Below are 20,810 nucleotides of genomic sequence, written 5' to 3'. Positions count from 1 at the left end.
ATATATATATATATATATATATATGTGTGTATCTAATGTTGTGTTATACTGTATTTGATCATATCTCATGACAACCGCCGCTGCTTTTTTGTTTTTTTTTGCCCCACTGCTAATAACCGCGGTCATTTGTGGGCAGCCTGAGCAGCAAGGAGGTTAATACGTTTCTGTCGTGCTCCCCCGAGAGCGACCGAGAGACAGATGTTTAGGGTGGAGTAGCGGTTTGCTTGTCGAAAGTGCAAGCGTGTGAGTTCTAAATGAAACCCGGCTCGTAAAGACTGAAGTCCCCGTGTGCCGGGCCCTCGCGGACCGCCGAGGTTACGAAAGATGACTCGCTTTTGATCATTTTCGACGTCCCCAAATAATTTTTCCCTTTGAACATTTCCAGTCACTCGTGCTTTTATTTATACGATGAAGCCTATTTAGACAATCAAGGAGTGGGGCGAAATAATGAGGCCTTCCATCCTCGCACCGTCGTCAGCGTGGACACGGGCTCCCTTTTCAATCAGTTTAAAAGCGGCTCTGTTAATTAAAGCTCTGCCCAAATTATTTTCATATAACTTGCTCAATTCCTTCAGATCTGTTGTCAGCAACCAGCCAAGTTTCTTGTAGTCACCCCCCCACTCTTGGAGAAATCCCACTGACCCATATAGTTGATCTCATTTTTGAAGAAGTGCATAATAATATAGATTCCATGTTAAGAGAGTGGAGGCTCTATTCATAGTCTCATTTGAGGTGCATATCCTCCTCCTCCTCCACCCCTTTGCTGCTGCTGCTGCTGAATTCCCAGTGTAGTAGCGTACATAGCATCTCCTTTGAGTAAGGCCGAGATTATTACCTCACGCAGGCCCGAGCCGTTTCATCAGCCGGCGTACAGCTGCTGACTGTTTACAGGCGCCTCTTTAGCGCAAGCATCACACGTGACAACCTGCGATGCCACCTCAACTCGTGTTTCCGCCGCTAACAACAACATCCTATTGATCTTTCGCACCGTTTTAACAGCTCCAATTGCACCCGCACTCGCACACGTGCCTGAGTGGCTCCAGATTGAAAAACAGGAGCAGCTGGAAAGGCTGTTTTTTTTTTCTATCACCCTTGCGTTTTATTTAAGGTAGTGGTTTATCACCCGAAAAAAAAAAAAATACTTGGCTCTCCAAGTATCACCTTAATGGCCAACATTAAAAATACAATAGCGTAGCAGACGCAAGTGTTCACCTAAACCATGGTTTTATTCCATAAAAAGTATATAGTGGTGCCCTAAGACATCAGTGACCTGACTTAAGAGTTTTTTCCAAATATGAGACGTCGTGTGGCCAATTCTTTAGTTTGACGTGAGCAAAAGTTGTCGGAACGAACCCTGTATGGTGGCAGTGACCTCAATTCGCGTCACATCATAGGAAACGGACAGTGACGATTCTTCACAAAAATGGCATCAAACTTTTGATTGAAACTACCATTTGAAGTTTACTTTCAAACCTAACACGAAACAAAGAGAATTACATAACGGGGTTGCGGCATTACAACCCGTTAAGCAACGGATATTTGAACACAAAAGGTGGAGCAACACGCGAAGACAGGTAATGTGATAATAGTCGCAAAGCATATAGAGCTTATTCTCTGGGAAAAATGACTCCTATATTACTGCAGCTTACTGAGTAGTGACCGTCTCCATGTAAATCTGTTCAGTTTCTCTGTATTATGCTGCGCGCACACGAGAAGGATCAGCAAATTATCCATAAAATTGAAGCAAAATGTGACAAAAACAGTTCATTCTTTACATTCTTCGTATTATGTCAGTACTGTATGCTTTTATCATGTACAATTTTATCAAAGGCTAATTTTCTGATTGGAAAGTACGTGAACATTTTTGTGTTTTTTTTTTTGGGGGGGGGGGTCATCCTGGAACAGACAAATGGCTGTGGACATGGTCACAAAATGAATTCAACTTGTATCTTGTGGCACCACTATGTTAAATATTGTAAGTCACTGCCACATTATGGACAGTTTTGAACATTAACGCCGTGCTTGAACATGGGAAAGCAAAAGCGTACTAAAATCATTGTTCAGTTAAAGTTTATTGCACATAAAAATGAAATAGAAAAGGAATCGACGTGAGAAAAAAGTACCGAGATGTTTGCCAACAAATGCAACTCGTACTTCAAAGTTAAACACATCTCAGCTGTACTTAACAAATGTACTGTAAAACGATCTGGCAAACAACAATGATGCTAAATATTAGCGCGCTGAACTCCACCAAAGACCAAAAATCCAAATCCGGATCAGCATCAAATTGGACACATTCCACTTCCTGTATTAGCTTAAATGTTGCCATTAAGGTTCAAGTCACTGAGACGTGAGGCAACATGTCGACAAATCTCGCAATTTCGGAAACCGGTTGAATCATTTTGCACTCAAAAGCTACAAAAATCCATCTTATAATTTGCCGGACAAATGAAACAATTGGTTGCAGTGGAATAAAGTTATCAGAAAAGTAGAAACAATTGAGGCTTTTTTTTCCTTTTCGCCTCAGTCTAGAATTTTCTTTTTTTTATTTTCCACCACATAATTTAAGACTTTTAACAAAAAACAACCATGTGGTCAATTGGTAAGATCCAGCATATATCTGCAGCGGTATGAAAGTTTAGCACTGGAGTGTGCTGAATTGTTTCGTGTGCTTTTCCAAGCCTGATGCAAGTTTGAACGCTGAAGGAATAGCGTCGCAGTGCGGTTGTGTCACAGAGTAAAAAAAAAAAAACAAAAGAGCAAAGTTTTTGTCACACCCATAACTGGAAAAGAGGCAAAGGGAGGCCGATTTCCATCATGCAAAGTTTACTTGGTGACATTTTGTCATACCGAGATCTTTTTTTTTTTCCTGCATTCCCTTCTACTCTCTCGTATAAATTTGCTTGGCAAGTACAGACGAGTGCCTCCTCAATACAGTCAAATGTACATATGCTTTTTTTTCGTGTGCTCTGCATAATTCTGGAACGAGCAGATTTTGACAACTCCTGGACTGGACATTATTTTCCAGTCCATTAAATCTGATAACTATGAAATCAAGGGTCAATTGTTTAACCAATAATAAAAACGTTAATTAATCCGCTGAGGCCTGCAGTGCCAGTTACTGTACATCAGCAAATTCCGTGTTCCCCACACGCTGTGGCTATCGATGGTTTCTTCAGTCGGACTCATTATCAGGATTTGTCTCCTCTGGCACATTAACTTAATTGGGGAGAAAGTAAGCACTGATAGTCGGGTATTTTTCATTGTTCGCTGGAGTTCGGGAAAACCTGTAGGTTGGCAAGATCACAAGACCCGCCCCTTTTCGCACATAGACCGATCACAGTGATCGTTCAACTGTTTGATCTTCTCTTGGGGTTCTTGTCAGTCAGCAAAGCAGCATTTGCTCATTTTGCCAGTGTTGGCCTGAAGTGCGAGAAGACATTTGTCAACAACAACAAAAAAACGGCTTCCACATGTGAGCGGTTGAAAAATTGACTCACGCTGTTTCAAATTGCCAGGGGCGAAATGGGAGCATTTAGTGGCGGTCTGGAGTTCTGTCGTCACTTGTTCGTTGACTCACCTTGCTCGCTGGTCAATTTGGTCGGAAATCATACCAATCGTGAAAATACGATATAACGCTTATGAGCAAGTGACGCGCTTTACAAATGGCAGGTTATATTTGTCATTTTAATCAAGTATTTTTGAGCTCTTTGCATTGCCTTTGAATGTCTTCAGCTGTCGTGTTTTGTAAATGCTTCGAGGTTTTGCGCTTTTGGTTGTGTGAAGCACATTGAGATATCTTGCTCCGGTACTTCTTTAAGCGACCAACAGAAGAAGCTAGCAGCCCTTGCACACTTCCTTAGCAATAATCAACTGAATGAGACGTACGTTGTCGATGACTTGTAGTGTGTTTTGGTTTTATTTAGTACCCCAAAGATAAATCAATCGTGTGGAAATCACATTGCAAGCTTATGAAGACAGAAAGAACAGAGTAAAAGTCGTTACTGTCGTTTAGTGTTACTGTAGCCATAGCTGCTTAATTGTGTCATATATTAAATGGTGTGACACCACACGTGTCGCGTAGTTTATAAATGCGTCTGTATTTATACTCCCCAGATATTTTGGTGCTTCAGCACGCGAAATAAACATACACTAAAAGCAAAGTGGGTGTCACTTTTAAGCAGTTGCTTTTGATTCCACTCAGTTTAGATGTGCCCCCCACCCTGCCTCCCCCCGATTCCTTTGGCATGTCCCCCCCGCATGTAGTTTTGTGAACAGGCAGCGGCGCTTTTGCGTTTTGCATTGAAATGGAGCCTCTTCCAAACAATCCGTGCATCCTCTCCCGCTGCTTCTGATCCGCTTCGTATCACCCGATGACGATCATTTTGACTTCATCGCCCGTTTAATTGTGCGCTAATAATCCACCGCGGTGCTTCCTGACGTGAAAATCTGTATTTGCTTCTGTTTTTATCCATCGTCTTGCAGCCTTTCTAACCGAACACATGCATTCACTCTCTTACAGAGACAAAACAAGGACGCTTCATTCATCCTTTTTGGGGCGAAAGGCATTTAAAAAAAAAGGCACTTGCTCTGCCGCTTCTTGGCACACAACGACAAATGACGGTAAGACAAAACACAACACAACATGCTTGCGTCATGGTGTCAGTGTCAGGACATTCTGAGCCTAAGAGGTGTGTTTTATTTCGTCTTCACATTCACTGCCAGCTAAATTGTTTAGCACGGACTGTGATTTTGCCTCTTTTTGTGTGCGCGAGGACATGTTTATGGGCTAATAGGCCTTTGTTAGTGCTCCTCTATTTATTTAATACAATTGTAGTGTGAACAGAAGGAATAATAAACAGGCTGACGAGACATACGATTCGTCTTTAGGTCTGATAAAACCCCTGTGTAAGGACACAAAAGGGGGACGTTTCCACTGCGGAAAGTAAATTCTTTTGAAGTGGAACTAATCATCTGAGGGATGGTTCTCGTTGTCCTAACAACGCAGCTGAATTGGAATGAGCCTCCCTTTTTTTTCTTTTTTTTTGTGGCAGATATGTTTTCTTTTTTGCATTCAGAGCTGATGATGATCGTACTTTCACGCCCTGTCCGCCCGCATTGTGCGTCCCAACTCCTTTGCGGATAAGTCTTCACTTGGAGACGCCGAACGCACGGTGGGTGACTCCCGGTCCGTGACGTCAGCTCCCCCGCCCTTTCCCATAGTAACCCCCGCCCCTTACCCCCACACTCCTTTCAGCTTTTTAATACTGTCAACATGAAAAGGGCCGAGCAAATCCTCTCCTACAACACTGTGAAAAGATCAAGACTTTTAAACTTGTCATGTAGCATAATGCACCGATCACGCTTAAAATGGCGCCCATGACGATCGTCGGATAAATCGGGAGTTTATGTGTGAGAAAACGCTCACATGATATTTGAAAAAAAAAACCAAAACATGCAATTTTGTATAATTGGCGTCACCCGCCCCCCCATTCTTTTGATCCCTTTTTTAAACCACATGACTAATTCTACCTGGACACTAATATGTGCATGTAATAGCAACAACATAAATACATCTAGAGTGGGTACAAATTAAGCAAGCAAAAAATGTGGTTATAAAATGTTTTGCCCAATATTACAAATTAATCAAAACAAATGACGCTTGTTCTTTATCAGATGGCCAAGTTATTTTACATACTCCAATGTTAGCATTGGTGGCGTCAACAATGAACAATTTTCATCAAAATCCATATGCATAAAAAAAAATGCAATGAATTAAAACGAAATACATTTACCAGCCCAAAAAGTATAACATACATACAAAAATAATGCATTAAAATAATTGACCTTAGCACACACCTTCACATACATAAAAATATCCACAAAAATAAGAAATAAATGACAATGAACAACTTAAATGCAAATCCATACACGTAAAGCAAAGAAAGAAAGAAAATCTACCACCTAACAAGTAAATACATAACTGTAAATTTTTTTTTTAATCTCTCAAAAAATAAAGCATGGATGAAAACAAAAAGCCTCCTAGAACAGCTGAACTAGTTCTGTATTCCTCTTTTAATTTTAAACAATAGTGCACAGTGACCGAGCATACTACAATGTTTTTTTTTTTCTCCCCGCCCCCCCACCTACCCCCCAAATAAAGGCATTCCTGGCATAAATCAAGTTAGTAATTATTGTCCGAGGCCTGTGATTCACCACGACGGCTCTTTTGTTTCAGTCTGAAGGGCCACAACTGTGCCGTGCAGTTTTGGGTCTCCCCCTGCGGGCGCCCTGGAGGGTTGGGGCGGAGAGGCCCCCGGAAAGGTAACTGGGCCGCTTGACCTCGAGCCGAGAGAATTCCAATGTTTACTGTTCCTAAATCTTCATTTTCACACCGGGCTCGCTATAAAGCGTCTGCCTTCTTCCTGCTTGTTCCGTTCAATAGCCACTCGGCCATTTTATTGTCTCAGTGGGGCTATTGAGGGGTTCAGGCAGCAGTCATCTGCCGAGGTGAGAGGTTGCTGTGTCTTCCACGCTAGCGGCACCCCTCAAAATATCCAACTCTTGACCTGCAAAATGATAGAAAATAAGCCGCTAATGTTTTGTCATGGATAATGCATTATTAAGTGCATTTATGTCACGTTTATTCGAAATAAATGTGGCACACTCTTCTTTGTGACCCTCCTCAAAGCTCACACGGTGTCATGTTATCGCATATTATACAGGATACAGTATGTACACTTAGCGATGGCGCTGCATTATTCATAAACTCTATTCTTGATGATTTATTAAATATGATATCACACGACGGGGAAAGGGAATCTAAGAACAATAGGTTTCACTTTTTTGATCATTTTTAAGCAGAATTCTTTGAGGTGGGGGGTGGCGGGGGGGGGGGGGGAAATCGGCCAGTTGGTGGCAAGTCTGCAGTGTTATTTCTACTCCGTGGCCACAACATTCGGTACGCTGGCGCCAAGATAATAATGTTTCGTTTTGATCAAGGGTCACTGACCTTTTCGTAAGTGAGAGTTACTTCTTGGGCATTGATTAATGCGTAGGGCTTCCAGTTTCATACACACGTCTGAAGTAAGAAATATGCTCAAATTACCTTGAATTATGTGTTAGTCATGATAATTATTGATATTTAGCTCCATGAAGACGCTGATCATGTTCTTGCTTTCTCACAATCAGTGTCAACAAAGATTTAATGAGCTCGGAAACAGATAAATATCAACAGGTTAAATTACAATTCCCAGAAAATCACGATGTCCCACCACTGGTGAGCTGTTTTTAGAATCGACCTGCGGGATACTTACGTGATTCCTCGGTGCACCCTGATGAGAGCAGACCCGACATTGGGGTCAGCCATGTTTTTATTTGCCAATATGGCTTCCCAGCGTTGTACTTTGCAATCATTCTGTTTCTAATATTTTGGCCCTGTTCGTAGCTGTCCTCACTTGAATAGTGCCTTGTGCAAGATCCCACTTTGGCGCCCCCCCTGCCCCTCCAACGCACACAAATACCAATGAAGCACTCATTGGAAGGGGATTGATTGATTGATTGATTTATAAAATCGACCGGCTTGTAAATCGATTCGAATACAGCAACAGCAAAGAACAATTTGAAAATTAAGCTCACATAACAAAACAACACAAACAATACACGAGTAAGTGGAACAGACAACGACCCTTCCACAACATCAAGCTGCCATTCCACTTTGTGCGGCTCCTCATTTCACGCATGCCAAAGTGTGCAAACTGCTTTGTTTATCTGAAGGATCTTTTTGTGTGGATTTGTGTGTAACTCAGTATTCTCTACCCATGAGATACTGCAACACAACCAACAGAAGTGTAAATTATGATCTTTTGGGGCAAGTGGCATAGCCCCGATGCCGTCACACAAAAGGGCGTGTCCAAAAACGTTTTCCTCCACCCATGACGACAGCAGTGAAAAAGCTAAAGATGTTGAATCCCTTTTATTTGGACTCATCAGTGTTGTGGCACATGCATCCTCTGCTGATGTTACACGCTTGCCACACACACACACACACACACACACACACACACACACACGCAGTCACACGCACTGACTATTAATGAAGCCAGCAGTTTAAATGAGGACACGGCAAGAGTGGCTGGTGGCAAACTTAAATGTAGGCCATTTTTGGTTGTTAGAACTTTGAAGGAAATGCAATACTTGAGAGGATAGAAATGCGGAATCCTCACCAACGCTCTTTTCTTCATTCGACAAGAAAGTCAGCGTGGAGCTCAAAGCTGACATGTAGTCTCAAGTCCTGTCAGAGTTGCTTCTTAAAAAGCCATTTTCCTTAGAGGAGCCAACGGACCAGTTGTGTTGTTTCCTGCAGAAAACTCTGCCGGCCCGCCTGCACTTTTTTTTTTTTTTTTTTTGTGGTTTTTACATGCCATGCGAAATGGGCTCGCCATTGTCATCACGGCAGACTGGGAGCTGTGGGGAGAGGACGCCCGCGCTGTGCCAGTTGGCTCCGGTAGTGAAAACACAAGGCAGGCACAGCACCATTCTAATCTTCGGCGTTGCAGACACAAAGGTCACTTTGTGGCGATTGCACTTGGAGTGTTCCAACAGCTCGGCGGGCATATTCGCAGCGGAATGTATAGAAATGTACACAGTGTACACATGCTGTTGGCTGCCAGCATGTCAACATTCGGCCGCTGCGCCATGTGCTTCGGTCTAAAAATGACTGTTATTTAAATCAGGCACACTCTCGAGGGGGCGCTGGGACGCCACCAACATTTAAATATCCCGCAATGTCAATGATAAATTAATGATTTCATTCAAAATATATTAGGAGATAAACATTGTTTCATTTTGAAATGGTCCTTTTGTTTGCCAGCGGTTATAAAAAATGCAGTTTAAAAAAAATGCAGTTAATATGGGTTAATCGTTGGACTGAATAGAATACACAATGCAGCAGCAGGCAGCTCACTCAACAGGAACATTCTAATTATTTAGTAGAGTTCTTAATTTTGTGTTTGAATGTATTAGGTTGAGTACTGACTACTGCAAAAAAGACTCTTGCCCCAGCCCCCCCATGAGCCAGGCCTGGAGTGGTAATTTGGATAATTCTGGCGATTGATTGATGGGCCAGGTTGCTATGTGTGCTACTTGGGGTGCTATCCCAGCATGCACATTCATTTGTTCTCCCCCATGCCTGCGTGGGTTTTCTCTGGGTACTCCGTTTTCCTCCCACATTCCAAAAACAGGTTCATGACACACTCTAAATTGTCCCTCGGTGTGGATGTGAGCGTGAATGGTCGTTTGTCTATGTGTGACCTGCGATTGGCTGGCAACCAGTTCATGGTGTACCCTGCCTACTGCCCGAGGTCAGATGGGATGGGCTTCAGCACGCTCACGACCCTCGTGAGGATAAGCGGATTAGAAAATGGATGGAAGGATGGATGGATGCTGTATACTGTCTGGACATATATGTGTGTATGTGTATCTATGTAGAGAATGTGTGTGTGTGTACGTGTGTGTGTGTGTGTGTGTGTGTGTGTGTGTGTGTGTGTGTGTGTGTGTGTGTATGTGTATATATATATATATATATAGAGAGAGAGAGAGAGAGAGAGAGAGAGAGAGAGAGAGAGAGAGAGAGAGAGAGAGAGAGAGAGAGCAGTCCAAATGTTTGCATTTCATTTTTTATGCAAAGTTGTGGTAAAGCCATAAATTGGCTTGCATTGTCACTGTAGTCTGATTTCTGAATTACTGACTTATGTTTCCACCATCCTGGTTATGTAGAATTTTGTTGTCTGAGCGAATGCTTAAAAGACTGCAAGTCAAAGCGTTTACTAAGTTCGCAACTCTTAATAAAGTCGATCGATAAATGTCTTTCATACTAATCCATGGTACATTTGCCTTTATTTTCGTCTACGGCCAAAGACCAATATATGTACGGATAATAAATCTGACAGTTTATTTTACAACAAATGAATTGATTGTTTGTGTTTGTTAAACGAAAAAATAATGGAATGTAAAATTGCAATCACAACGTCGAGGGGAAAAAAAAATGCCATTAGATTATTTTCCAAATCGTTCATCCCTCAGCAAAATGTACCATAAGCTAAACTGCACCACAGGCTCTTAGGTGTGTTGGCGCCGACTTAAGCAGCGACGAACAAGCCGACAGGAATAGCAGGACTATTGTTGGAAGGTAAGCTACCGTCAATAACGTCCGTATCTTCTCTCTGTCCTGTGCGACGCCACGGGCGGAAGATAGCGAGCGTCGGTTTGTCACGAGCTTGTAAATGCCAGTTTATTTAATGAGTTGCGTGGACGAAAGCGGGCCAAAATGCCTCTCGCTTTCCCCGCCGTAAGTTGCAGCAAATAGAAGGCGGCCTGGTTCGCATTGTGGAGCTTTATCCGTTTTCACGCAGCTCTCCGCCCTCCTGGTGGTGCTTGGCTTGCAAGACAATCGTCCTGCAAATATCAGGGGGCCAAGTCATTATCTTATGCTCAGCAGGTGTAGACATTATTGGAGTGTTGAACTAATGATATGTAATGAGCTCTCTGTGACACATGTCTAGCCACCGTTACTATCACGAGGCCCATTAATAGATAACAGCATCCTAATTAGCTTCACCAGGAAGCCAGAACCGCCGCTTATAAATACATCAAGCTATATTTAAGTTTTGTTTTTTTTTTCTTCCTTGCCCCTCCTTGTCGTCGCCTCACGAGGACGGAAAACGTGCTAATCCCGTTTCACGATGCTTGTATTTAGTTTGCGCGAGGTGGCGCGTTTCGAAAGCGCTCCGGAGCGACGTCGTTGACGATTCCGTGACTAAAAGACAGGCCGATCCACGTTTGTCACTTTCTTCCTATTTTCCGGCCAAATTGAGCGTCGAGGACTGCCTCAAATTTTATTTTGGAAATGGTTTTGAAGTTGGTACCCCACCGCAAACACTTTCAGGCTGGCGCCTGTCGCCTAGCAACAGCAAACAAAGGCAGGACCCATCTCAAGTTTCCCGTGGAGCGGCCAGTCCGGCACGCCTTTGATCTTGACTGGGAAAATAGCTGAGTGGGCACTACTCGCATTTGTCTTTCATTTAGTCCGGCCCCCCACCAACTCCTACCCAATATGCTCCCCGCCCCCTCCTCTCCCCTTCCCAAATGTTCCCTGAAATGGACAAATCTTCATCTGTCCCCAGCAACCAACACCGCCACTTATAAATAATCGACCGGAGCACGGCAAGTGTTTGGATGTTTGTTACCTTTCCCAAAGACTGATCGAAGTCTTATTTCATCTTTCATGAGCACAACGAGCGCAATTTTATTTCCGCAAATCAGTCTCAGAATCATTTTTATTACTCAATATGCTTCAAAACACACCAGCAATTTGTCATCGGTAGTTCGAGCCACTCTGGTACTTCATCAAATGAGTCACGATAGAAATATATGCATGTGGGACATAAATGTACAGGGAGTCATTACCCCTTTCAGGGACAGCGGTTACGACAGTGGACAGCTTATTATGTTATCAGGTTACAAGGTGCGTGAAAGGGTTAAGCAATATAAAGTGTCCAGTAGTGTTGCAGTACGGTGCAAAAGATGCATCGAGTCAAGCAATTTAAAGGCTAAGGCTATATGTTTAAGGTTTTTCAAGCCTTTTCTCTTTTTTTTTCGAGTGCATTTATTCGAGAGCTTGGTTAGTTTTATCCTTGACCCCAACAAAGACTGGCTTTGGTTCTGCATTTGAAAAGTAAACATCACAGACATGGTAAGCAACTGGTTAGCACATCCGCCTCACAGTGCAGAGGTGCGTGGTTCGATTCCGGCTCCGGCCTTCCTGTGTGGATTTTGCATATTCTCCCTGTGCCTGTGTGGGTTTTCTCCAGGTACTCCGGTTTTCTCCCACATTCCAAAAACATGAATGACAGGCTGATTGAACACTCAAAATTCTCTCTACATGTGAGCGCAAATGTTTGTTTGTGTCTGTCTGCCCTGCGATTGGCTGGCAACCGGTTCAGGGTGTCCCCCGCTTACTGCCCGAAGACGGTTGGGAGAGGCTCCAGCACACCCCGCGACCCTTGTGAGGATGAGTGTATCGGAAAGTGGATGGATGGATAGATGATACAGCATGTGAAAAGAGGGAGGGGTCGGGTGATGAGGTTGTTTCTGCATTCTGATTGGCTGAATGTCGAGCAGCATGACGCTTTGGGTTACATCTGCAGGCACGTTTACATGTTATTGATGCGCTTTTTGCATTTTGGGAGCTGCTTTGCCCGACAGTCTCTTGGTATTCACACACATGTCACTGTGCATTGTAAGATCAAGATAAAGTGATTGATGCTGCCTGCAGACTGACAGACCTGACGAATGTTCTAATAGTTTTGGGCTTTCTCATGTTAAATAAGGTCAACAAATGAAGTTGGGTTTCGTCAGTGAACTAGAATAATTCTTTTGTTGAACAAAAACCTGCCTTTAAAAATTGTATAAATGCTCAGTTTCAATGTAGCTTGAGAGATATTATCCGAAAGCTATTGTTAGCCTAAAAGCATATTAGCCTAAGTCACCCGCCCCCCCCAAAACAATTTTTAAAAAATGCAACAAATTATGCATATTGTACAAGAGTTCAGTTGCCTCCATTCAGCCTTTGTCATCTGCACACATATGAAGAAAAAACACAGTTTTAACAAAATCAAAAAAACGACTTGGACAATCACACTATTAGGCTGGCGATATTTTTATTGTTGTGGTTGTTTGCTGAGAGGGGTTCCCAATATATTGCCTTTCTGATGTTGTTGCGATATTAGAAGCATTTCGCAACCGGTTCAGCATGTCCCCCGCCTACTGCTCGAAGACAGCTGGGATAGGCTCGAGCAAGCCCGCGACCCTTGTGAGGATAAAGCGGACCGGAAAATGGATGGATGGATGAATATTACAGACAATTAGGTTAATTTAATGGTGGCAGCCAAAATTATGATTAATTGTGCATCGCTCAGTGTAGGTAAAACCAGAACTGTCACAACGTCATGTTCATGCCGGTCGGTGCAAGCCTCATTTTGTGTGTTTGGGAATTTGAAAATTTAAGCAAAGAAACTATTGAAAGCGTCTCATCTAACACAGCCTGGACTATCTCAACACGCAATTTCTTATTCGAAACTGAGAGTGAGGCTACACCGAGCATTTGCCAATGTGCTGCTTATTGCATCATGAGCATCTTCAGAGTGATGCTGATGTGGCATTTGGCTATTAATGTGGATAGTGTGTGTTGAAAGTAAGCTGTGCTTAAGGGAAAAACATTTTCAAGAAGCATTTCCAAGTCTTTAATAATTCTTTCCAAGTCAAGAAAAAAAAACCTTTTTTCCTCAATGCATGAACACAAGCGAGGAGAGATATCTTAGGGCTATTGAACGTTATCTTGTGCCACTGCTCCGCTCGCCTTTCATCCAAAGCGTCTCAGACAGCAGCAGATTAAACAAATTGAAGTGTTACACACTGTTTTGGTGTAAATTACAGTAATTGAGGTTTCTATGAGGTGCCGCGGCCCCTCCGGAGCAACTTCTTCCAGTTTGCAGGAAGACATGCGGCCCAGTAGGGTGTATTGACTCAGCCGGTTTTAATGCTCCCCATTGTTTGGTGAACATACCCTCCTTCGTTCTCAGCCAAGCACGAGCACACCTTGTGCAAACAAGGATTTGGTTTTCCTTCACGCTGCGCCAATTACCCAAAAACGAGTTTGTCCTTTCGTTTGAATGAGTGAGTTGTCTCAAACAATTCTGTTGACCACTAAACAGAAACGAGACATTACATATGAATGCCGAGTCATGTCTATGGGTTCAAATGCCCCCGCCTCCACCTCCCCAAAAAAATCTCAGACACCTTAAAAACATGAAGAAGTTCATGACCAATGTTCCCTCTAATTTTCCATCCGTCTGAGCATTCACACAAACTCCCTGAGCATTCCTTGGACCGCGATGAGCAACATCAGACATGCACACGACAGCCAAACCAGTATCACACCTGTCCAAAACACGCCATCATAACAAGGTACGTGATGCAGTATGTTCTGAAAAAAAAAAATCAAATGACCTTTATATCAACATAGAACGAATGCCGATTTATGACACAAATAAAATTAGCCCACGGTTGTTACTTTTATTTTAGCACGTGGGTTATTTTAAGCATAATTAATTAAGCCAGTCTGTACAACTATCGTCACACACTCTCCACTCATAAATAATGGAAAACGTGTCATTTAATAAAACACAAAAACTCTTTTAAGTCAGCTGACCTTTGAAACGCGCGAAAGAGCCTCATTCAAGGGGCTCGTAAAACGTTGCCCATGTTTGGACTTCCTGAATGGAGCCAGTCCCGAGTCGCCTGCATCCTCTCGTCCGTGGTGAGTGTGAGTGAATTTGTGTCAATGTGTGCACCGAACTATGATACAACAACTCTGTCGCACCACTGATACTGTTACGGAAGTGGGAATAGTCTGGCGTCCCGTTTGTAGATTAAAGTGTGGTGGAAATGAAGGAATGAATGTCGAAATGTAACGTGTAAAGTGCGCGGTTGTGTCAACGTGTGCGGTGAGAGGATGAGAGAAGTGCGCAATGGATGACCACCAATCTGCACTTCGAACTGTCCACAGATGCGTGAGAATGCTGGCGGTGAAGCCAGCAAACAAAGTAGAGTTGGTTTTACAGAATTTATTTAAAAAAAAAGAGCACACGGCAACTCTTCAATCTCGTCTTCCGGTCTCTTTGGCCTCCGAATAACCCGCTGCTGATAATCGCCGGCAGGTGCGTTGCAGCAGACTCCGCCCACTGACACTCTTCCCCAAAAACTACGACAGAAACAAAAAAATAAACCAGAAACAGGACGGCAACAAAACAGGATTGTGACATTAAATTGACTGAATATAAAGAATACGAAGTTTAAAAAAAAAAAAAAAAAAAAAAAAACTTTTTTGGGTGAAATGAGGAACTCTCAACGGCACCTTATGGTGATATTGATTTCGCCACATGAAAAGCTAAATTTTGGAACATTGCAAAGTGATTTTTAAACCTGCACAGGCAACCTTCTGAGGGTTCTCCTTTTACCTCATAGTTTCGAGAATTCCCTTTTCTTTTCCAAAAGGATTCTTCTGGGATGGAACAGGAAAATAAAAGTCTCTTGAAGACATTCTTCTTTCCCCCTCCTCCCCGAAACCCATTGTGATCCTCTTTTGCATATTTATTTATAGCGTGTTTCTCATTCGCAGCAATCCCATCCAAGAGAATTGTTTTGCAAGAGATGTTGACACATTACCCCAACACACAAATGAGCATCTATCTACTTCACACTTTTTTGTCTGGTGTTGTCGAGGTTCTAAGAAGAAAAGACTAAGTCAAGCTCAAACGCCGACAAGCGCCATTTAGACAAAATGGAGTCACGCCGATTCCCAAGAAGCCCATCTCAGCGTCCGTCGATGTTGCATTTCCAAACGCCTCGATAATGGTTTTATTTCAGAAACCGATTTTCATGCGACTTGAGTCATCTCCACCGAAGCCGATCGCAAGCCCGAATGTACTTTCATCATCACAAACGCATCACTTCCAGTCCTTCTGAGAAAAAAAATGACAGCACGTAGTATGTATGCTCTTATTTGTCATTTTCTTTTGCGGAGTGTAAGCAGCCTTGCATTCCAGAGGAGTGTATTGACACAGAGCAAATGGAAGCCTCTGGGAGTTAAGCGTTACCATATTCAGTTTGGTAGACGCAAATGCCCAAGAAGCGCAGTGTGTTAAATGCATATTTTAAAACATGCTCATTGATGTGATTCTGTGATGCCGCTTTGCCTGCAACGCTAAGGAGCCCCTCTCAGATTTATGTAAGAGTTCTAATTTATCTCCAATTATGTCATGAAATATGGATGGATGCAGAGATGGATACAGTGGATGGATGGATGGACAGAGGGACAAATTATAAAAAGTGCAGCATGACGTTTGACTTGATGTGGATCAAAGATTGAGGCAGATTAGATTATAGTACTACAACATCAGATGAAAAGAAGCGTGATCCTCTCAGTATTTCACGATGAAAATCAATTCTATAATGTTTAACTCCTTTCCTAGAGAGACAAACTTAATGTTAAGAGTTTTTTTTTCCAAGTTGTCAGGCTCACAAAGCCCTACTTGAGTGGAACCTCTAGAGTTGACAGCAATTATTGAAAAATAAAATCAGACTGGCAAATTGGTGCTGTTATTGAATCCATCTTTTTTTTTTTGGTCTTCGTCTTCTTTCACAACAGCACATCGAAACAATAAACCAAGCCTTGGTAACATCTCAGCTGGATTACTCGAATGCACTTTATTTTGGAGTCAGCCAGTCCTCCCTCAAGCATCTCCAGTTGCTCCAAAATGCCGCTGCTTGCCTCCTAACTGGTACACACAGGAGGGAGCACATAACTCCAAATTCTCGGTCTTCCTTCACTGTCTCCCTGTACACTTTAGAGTTCATGTTGCGAGTATTTTAGCTGTCTTGAAACAGTCTTGCCCCAACTTCACCTCTCTGAGCTCATCCACCTTTACGTACTTGCCCGGGCCTTAAATCAGTGTAACAGATGCTACCGGAGCTACCAAGGACTAGGGGCGGGCTGGCCTATGGGGGATGCGGGCAATAAATAAATAAATAAATAAATAAACATATAAAAAATGGTACACCTGAAGTGGAAGTCAAAGACTCCCAGGCCAGTTTTTCTTACAAGTCCGCCCCTGCTGAGGACTAAGCAGAGCCTCAGAGGGGATTGGGCTTTTACCATTGGTTTTGCTGGTCTCTGTTTTTGTGTTATGAATCAATTGTTTCAACTGTCTTTTTTTTCATATGTCTGATTTGTACTGAATGTACAGCACTTTGGGTGCAGCTGTGGTTAAAATAAAAAATAAATCCAACAATCAAATATTATATTGTCGTCAAGTGAACAAGAAATCATAGGTGCATGTTTGAGGACACATTGCATATCTTTTAATTGTCTGGTTTTAAATTTGGTTGGTTTCATATTTTTTTCGCAAATCGATCCTTATGGTCAAGTCCCCACATGTGTGGGATTTTTTTTTTTTTTTTTTACTTTTTGGTTTCCTGACAAGTGACGCTTTTGGCGATGCAAAGATTTCACCTGATGCTCACGACATTAACTTAGATTGCCCTAAATGCAAATCATTAGCTTGTACCTGCAACCTGAAATGATACAAATTTTTAAAAATGCATTCCGCAAATCTCAACAAGTGGTCATGTCCGCCTTTGCATTTGAACTCTTCATATCACGAAAGCTCATGTGGCTATTTCGAGTAAGACGTCTCAATCTGTGTGTGTGAGTGTTTGTGCCGTATAGATTTATCACCTCTTAAGTATATGACATTTCTGCAGAGAGGCCCAAAAAAAAAAAAAACCATGACAGTCATGGTATACAGACGGAGAGGGGGTGGGGTGATGGGGCGTCATTTGTCAGTCCTCTCATCGGGGTTCAAAAGTAAGCTCGTCTTTGTTTAATTCAACACGTTTTATTTCTGTAACTGAGAAATCTGTTCAGGGGCCCTAACATTTCTTTTCCAACTGTCAGGGTGTCATTTGTCAGGGGGAAAAAAAAGACGAAGTGAAAGTGGATGCCCACCCCCAGTCCGTCTGTATGTTGTGAGGTTATTGCTGTAAACAGGCAAGGTGCGCATGTGTACGAGGCTCACACTCACACAGAGCAAACTCGGTCAACTTTTCCTCTCCAACCTGCTTTTCCCTACGAGAACTTTTGCAATGGATGGTGTGAATCGTCATTTGTTCGCCATTTCCCGTCAATTCTTTGGCAATTTGAAATGAAATCACCCTGAAAGCTCATGATATTCATCAAAAAGGTCCTTGCATATCTTGAAAAATAAATCCGGAGTTAGAAAGGAATCATCGTTCAAAGAGCTTTTTACCAGTCCCTTGTTGCTGCACTGCTAATTTCATTTTTTTTTTTAATCGATATCGTCAAAAAAAGAAAAGTTGCAAAACTTCTTCCCCAAAAGTGATTTGATAATTGAGATTTCGTCAGTAACAGTAGGGAGAAACTTAACACTCTTTGCGTTGTGCAGTTGAGAAATGCAGCTGCTATCATTTTAGTGGCACCGTGAAAGCAATTCAAATTTTTAAACAAATGAAGACAACCCAGTCTTATCAAATTGTTACAAACTAGTACTCAAGCCGAATTGTTTTTAATGTTAAAAAAAAAAAAATCTGTAATCACAGTAATTTACTGTGTGTAACCCGCACTGGACCGGACGTCGACGGATGCTGATGTCAGTCCACTAGCGAAATGCTAGTGCATGTGTACGAGGCTCACACTCACACAGAGCAAACTCGGTCAACTTTTCCTCTCCAACCTGCTTTTCCCGATGAGAACTTTTGCAGTGGATGGTGTGAATCGTCATTTGTTCGCCATTTCCCGTCTATTCTTTGGCAAATCTGGAGTTAGACTATGTCAAATCAGCATCCGTCGACGTCCAGTCCGAAACGGTAGTGGACTGACAACTGACAGAAACTATGTTACACTGACGGGATAATCACCGACAGGTGATTTTCGCCCGTCTCTGGAGCCGTCACTAAGCAAAGATGATCTTCGGCAAATAACATGATGCATTGGCACGTTGGTATGGAAGTGTGGAACTGCCAATGGAGATTATTTGCAAATTTAAAAAAAAAAAAAAATTGGGGGCTGAAATGTTCAAAAAATAAACAATTCCTATGATATCTAGGAGTATGCAATGTAGTTGAAATTATGATAGGATTATGAGAGGGGTCCTTTGAAAAACACGCCTGCACATGTGAGAACCACTGCTCCACTGTAACTTTAGAGAGTCAAAATCGGAAGTCGATCTTAAGCGTACTCTCCCTGTTCTTCTCTTTCCTCCTTGGCTCTTCCTGTTTTTGCTTTTCGCCCCAGTGTGTGTGTCAGTAGCCTAGGCGGGGACACTATCAAGCCATTATCAAGCCCCGGCGCTGATAATGAACGCAGGGAGGTGGTCGGGTCTTGGGTGGCACACCACTGGAGGAAGGCCACTTTCGGGTAATTACCTGGCAATGGCGACGTCAAGGGAAAGTTGCTTGGCTTTCCCGTGGGCTGATGATGTTTACGGCGGAATCAAGCATGACACCCATCACTCAATTCATGTTACAGTGGTGTCAAACTCATTTTTTGTCGCAGGCCTGATTTCCGTTACTGTTTCCCTTGAAGGGCCGTTATGACCGAAACCATCTGAAGAAGTCAAGAATAACGGTTTAGTCACCTCATGTTTAAGTTACTGTAATGAGGCGGTTGGCAACAAGAAAATGCTTTCAGTATCATTCTTATTTATTACAACTGAAAATTTTAAATTTTGGTCGAGATTTTAGCACGCATCGTAAAAGTTAACATCTTTCATTTGCTTTCGCGGGCCAAAGAAAATGATGTGGTGGGCCAGATCCGGCCCGCCGGCCTTGTGTTTGACACCGGTGTTGTCGAAGATCATGGCAAATTGACACGACTTGAAATTCGCGTGCAAATTGATTGCCTTAAACCACGATAGTTTTAACACATGGTGACACTGAACATGTTAAGCAACATACAGGAAATGCAAGCATATCTGCTACCTATACTATATGCTGCAGTGTTTAACTGAGTCAAGGCACATTTTACATTGGTTAAAATTTCTCAGCGCACGCCACCAAATAAAAAAAACGTGACAAAACGTGGACAATCAGGTCGATTACATAATTCAACCATCTGGGACAATATCAACTCTAAATCGCCTTTGGTGTCTTCATCAGAATCACTCAGCCGTCATGAAAACGTAGCAGGAAAAGGAAAGTCTGCAGTCCTGTTCGAAGTAGCCAAACGTTTGCATACATACCAGTACAGGAAGTCTCTTAAAAATGTGAATCCTACATTTGGACCATTTTCTTTGCTAACTACAGTGTGTGTAAAGTGTGCTTAAAAGATATTAAATAATTATTTAAATAATTTTCTGTCAATACAGAGAGAGAGAGAGAGGGAGACATCCTTTGGTCAAAAATGGTCATTTTGAGATTTTTTTTTTCATTTTCCAACGACACTCTAGTTCTTGTTTTTAGCGGATGTTAGCTAGCGCATTTCAGGCAGCCTAGTGGCCTAAAAAGAACACGCATCTAACAACTATTTTATATAAATGTATGACAGTGTATTCAATTGAAAATAGGTTGAGAAGATTTGAAAAATCACAATTTTCTGTTTTTTTAGACGTCACGTTTTATGCCATTTCTTTGGACCTGAGGTTTGTGCTCTATGTTGCAGGCATAGATCTGACCGAGGCATTATTTGTTGTAAATTATTCATTTTTGGCCCAATTAAGTGAAAATGCAGAAATGTCCATATCATACCTGATGATCTTTCACAGCACCGCAGTGGGGAATGGCCGCATTTGCTGTATTTATGGCTCAGGTGTAGACTTTGAAGAGCCCATGAGGTCAGGTTTTGAAATGGCGGCTTCCTCTCCTCGCTCCTGTAAATCCATTTTCCTCACAACACGTTTCAAATCAAAGCGGCGTCACCATAACACGCCTTAGGAAACATTAAGCCATAGTGCGCCACTTTCATGTGTGATAGCATGGTCCCGTGTCTGCTTTGATGTGCTCACTTTTTTTTTTAATGCTTTATTAATAATGCCACACCCGACTCCTACCATCACCACATCAGATTCTGCTGCTCCTTTTTTTTTTCTGTCTTCCGGAACTGTCTCCCTGCTTCCATAATACCGCCCCGGCCTGTGAGGTGGCTTTTGGGATTGGTCTGTTTGTCTATGGGAGGG

General features: G+C 42.5%; 1 long non-coding RNA gene across 4 annotated transcripts in view; it reads left to right on the top strand.

Moving 5' to 3' along the window:
• The window catches only part of LOC109511937 (uncharacterized), a 204,860-nt gene that overhangs the window by 116,200 nt on the left and 67,850 nt on the right, over positions 1-20,810 (top strand). For 2 of the 4 annotated variants that reach the window (XR_002167417.1, XR_002167418.1), the window contains exons 2-4: positions 4,523-4,623; positions 5,055-5,174; positions 6,239-9,235. This is a non-coding gene — a long non-coding RNA (uncharacterized LOC109511937). Of the gene's footprint in view, positions 1-4,271; positions 4,409-4,522; positions 4,624-5,054; positions 5,175-6,238; positions 9,236-20,810 lie in introns of those variants that run through there. The other 2 variants (XR_002167419.1, XR_002167416.1) reach the window with 2 other exon arrangements.

This window comes from Hippocampus comes, unplaced genomic scaffold, assembly GCF_001891065.2.
Source record: "Hippocampus comes isolate QL1 unplaced genomic scaffold, H_comes_QL1_v1.1 scaffold381, whole genome shotgun sequence".
Taxonomy (NCBI): Eukaryota; Metazoa; Chordata; class Actinopteri; order Syngnathiformes; family Syngnathidae; genus Hippocampus; species Hippocampus comes.
This window is presented reverse-complemented; position numbering and strand designations above follow the sequence as displayed.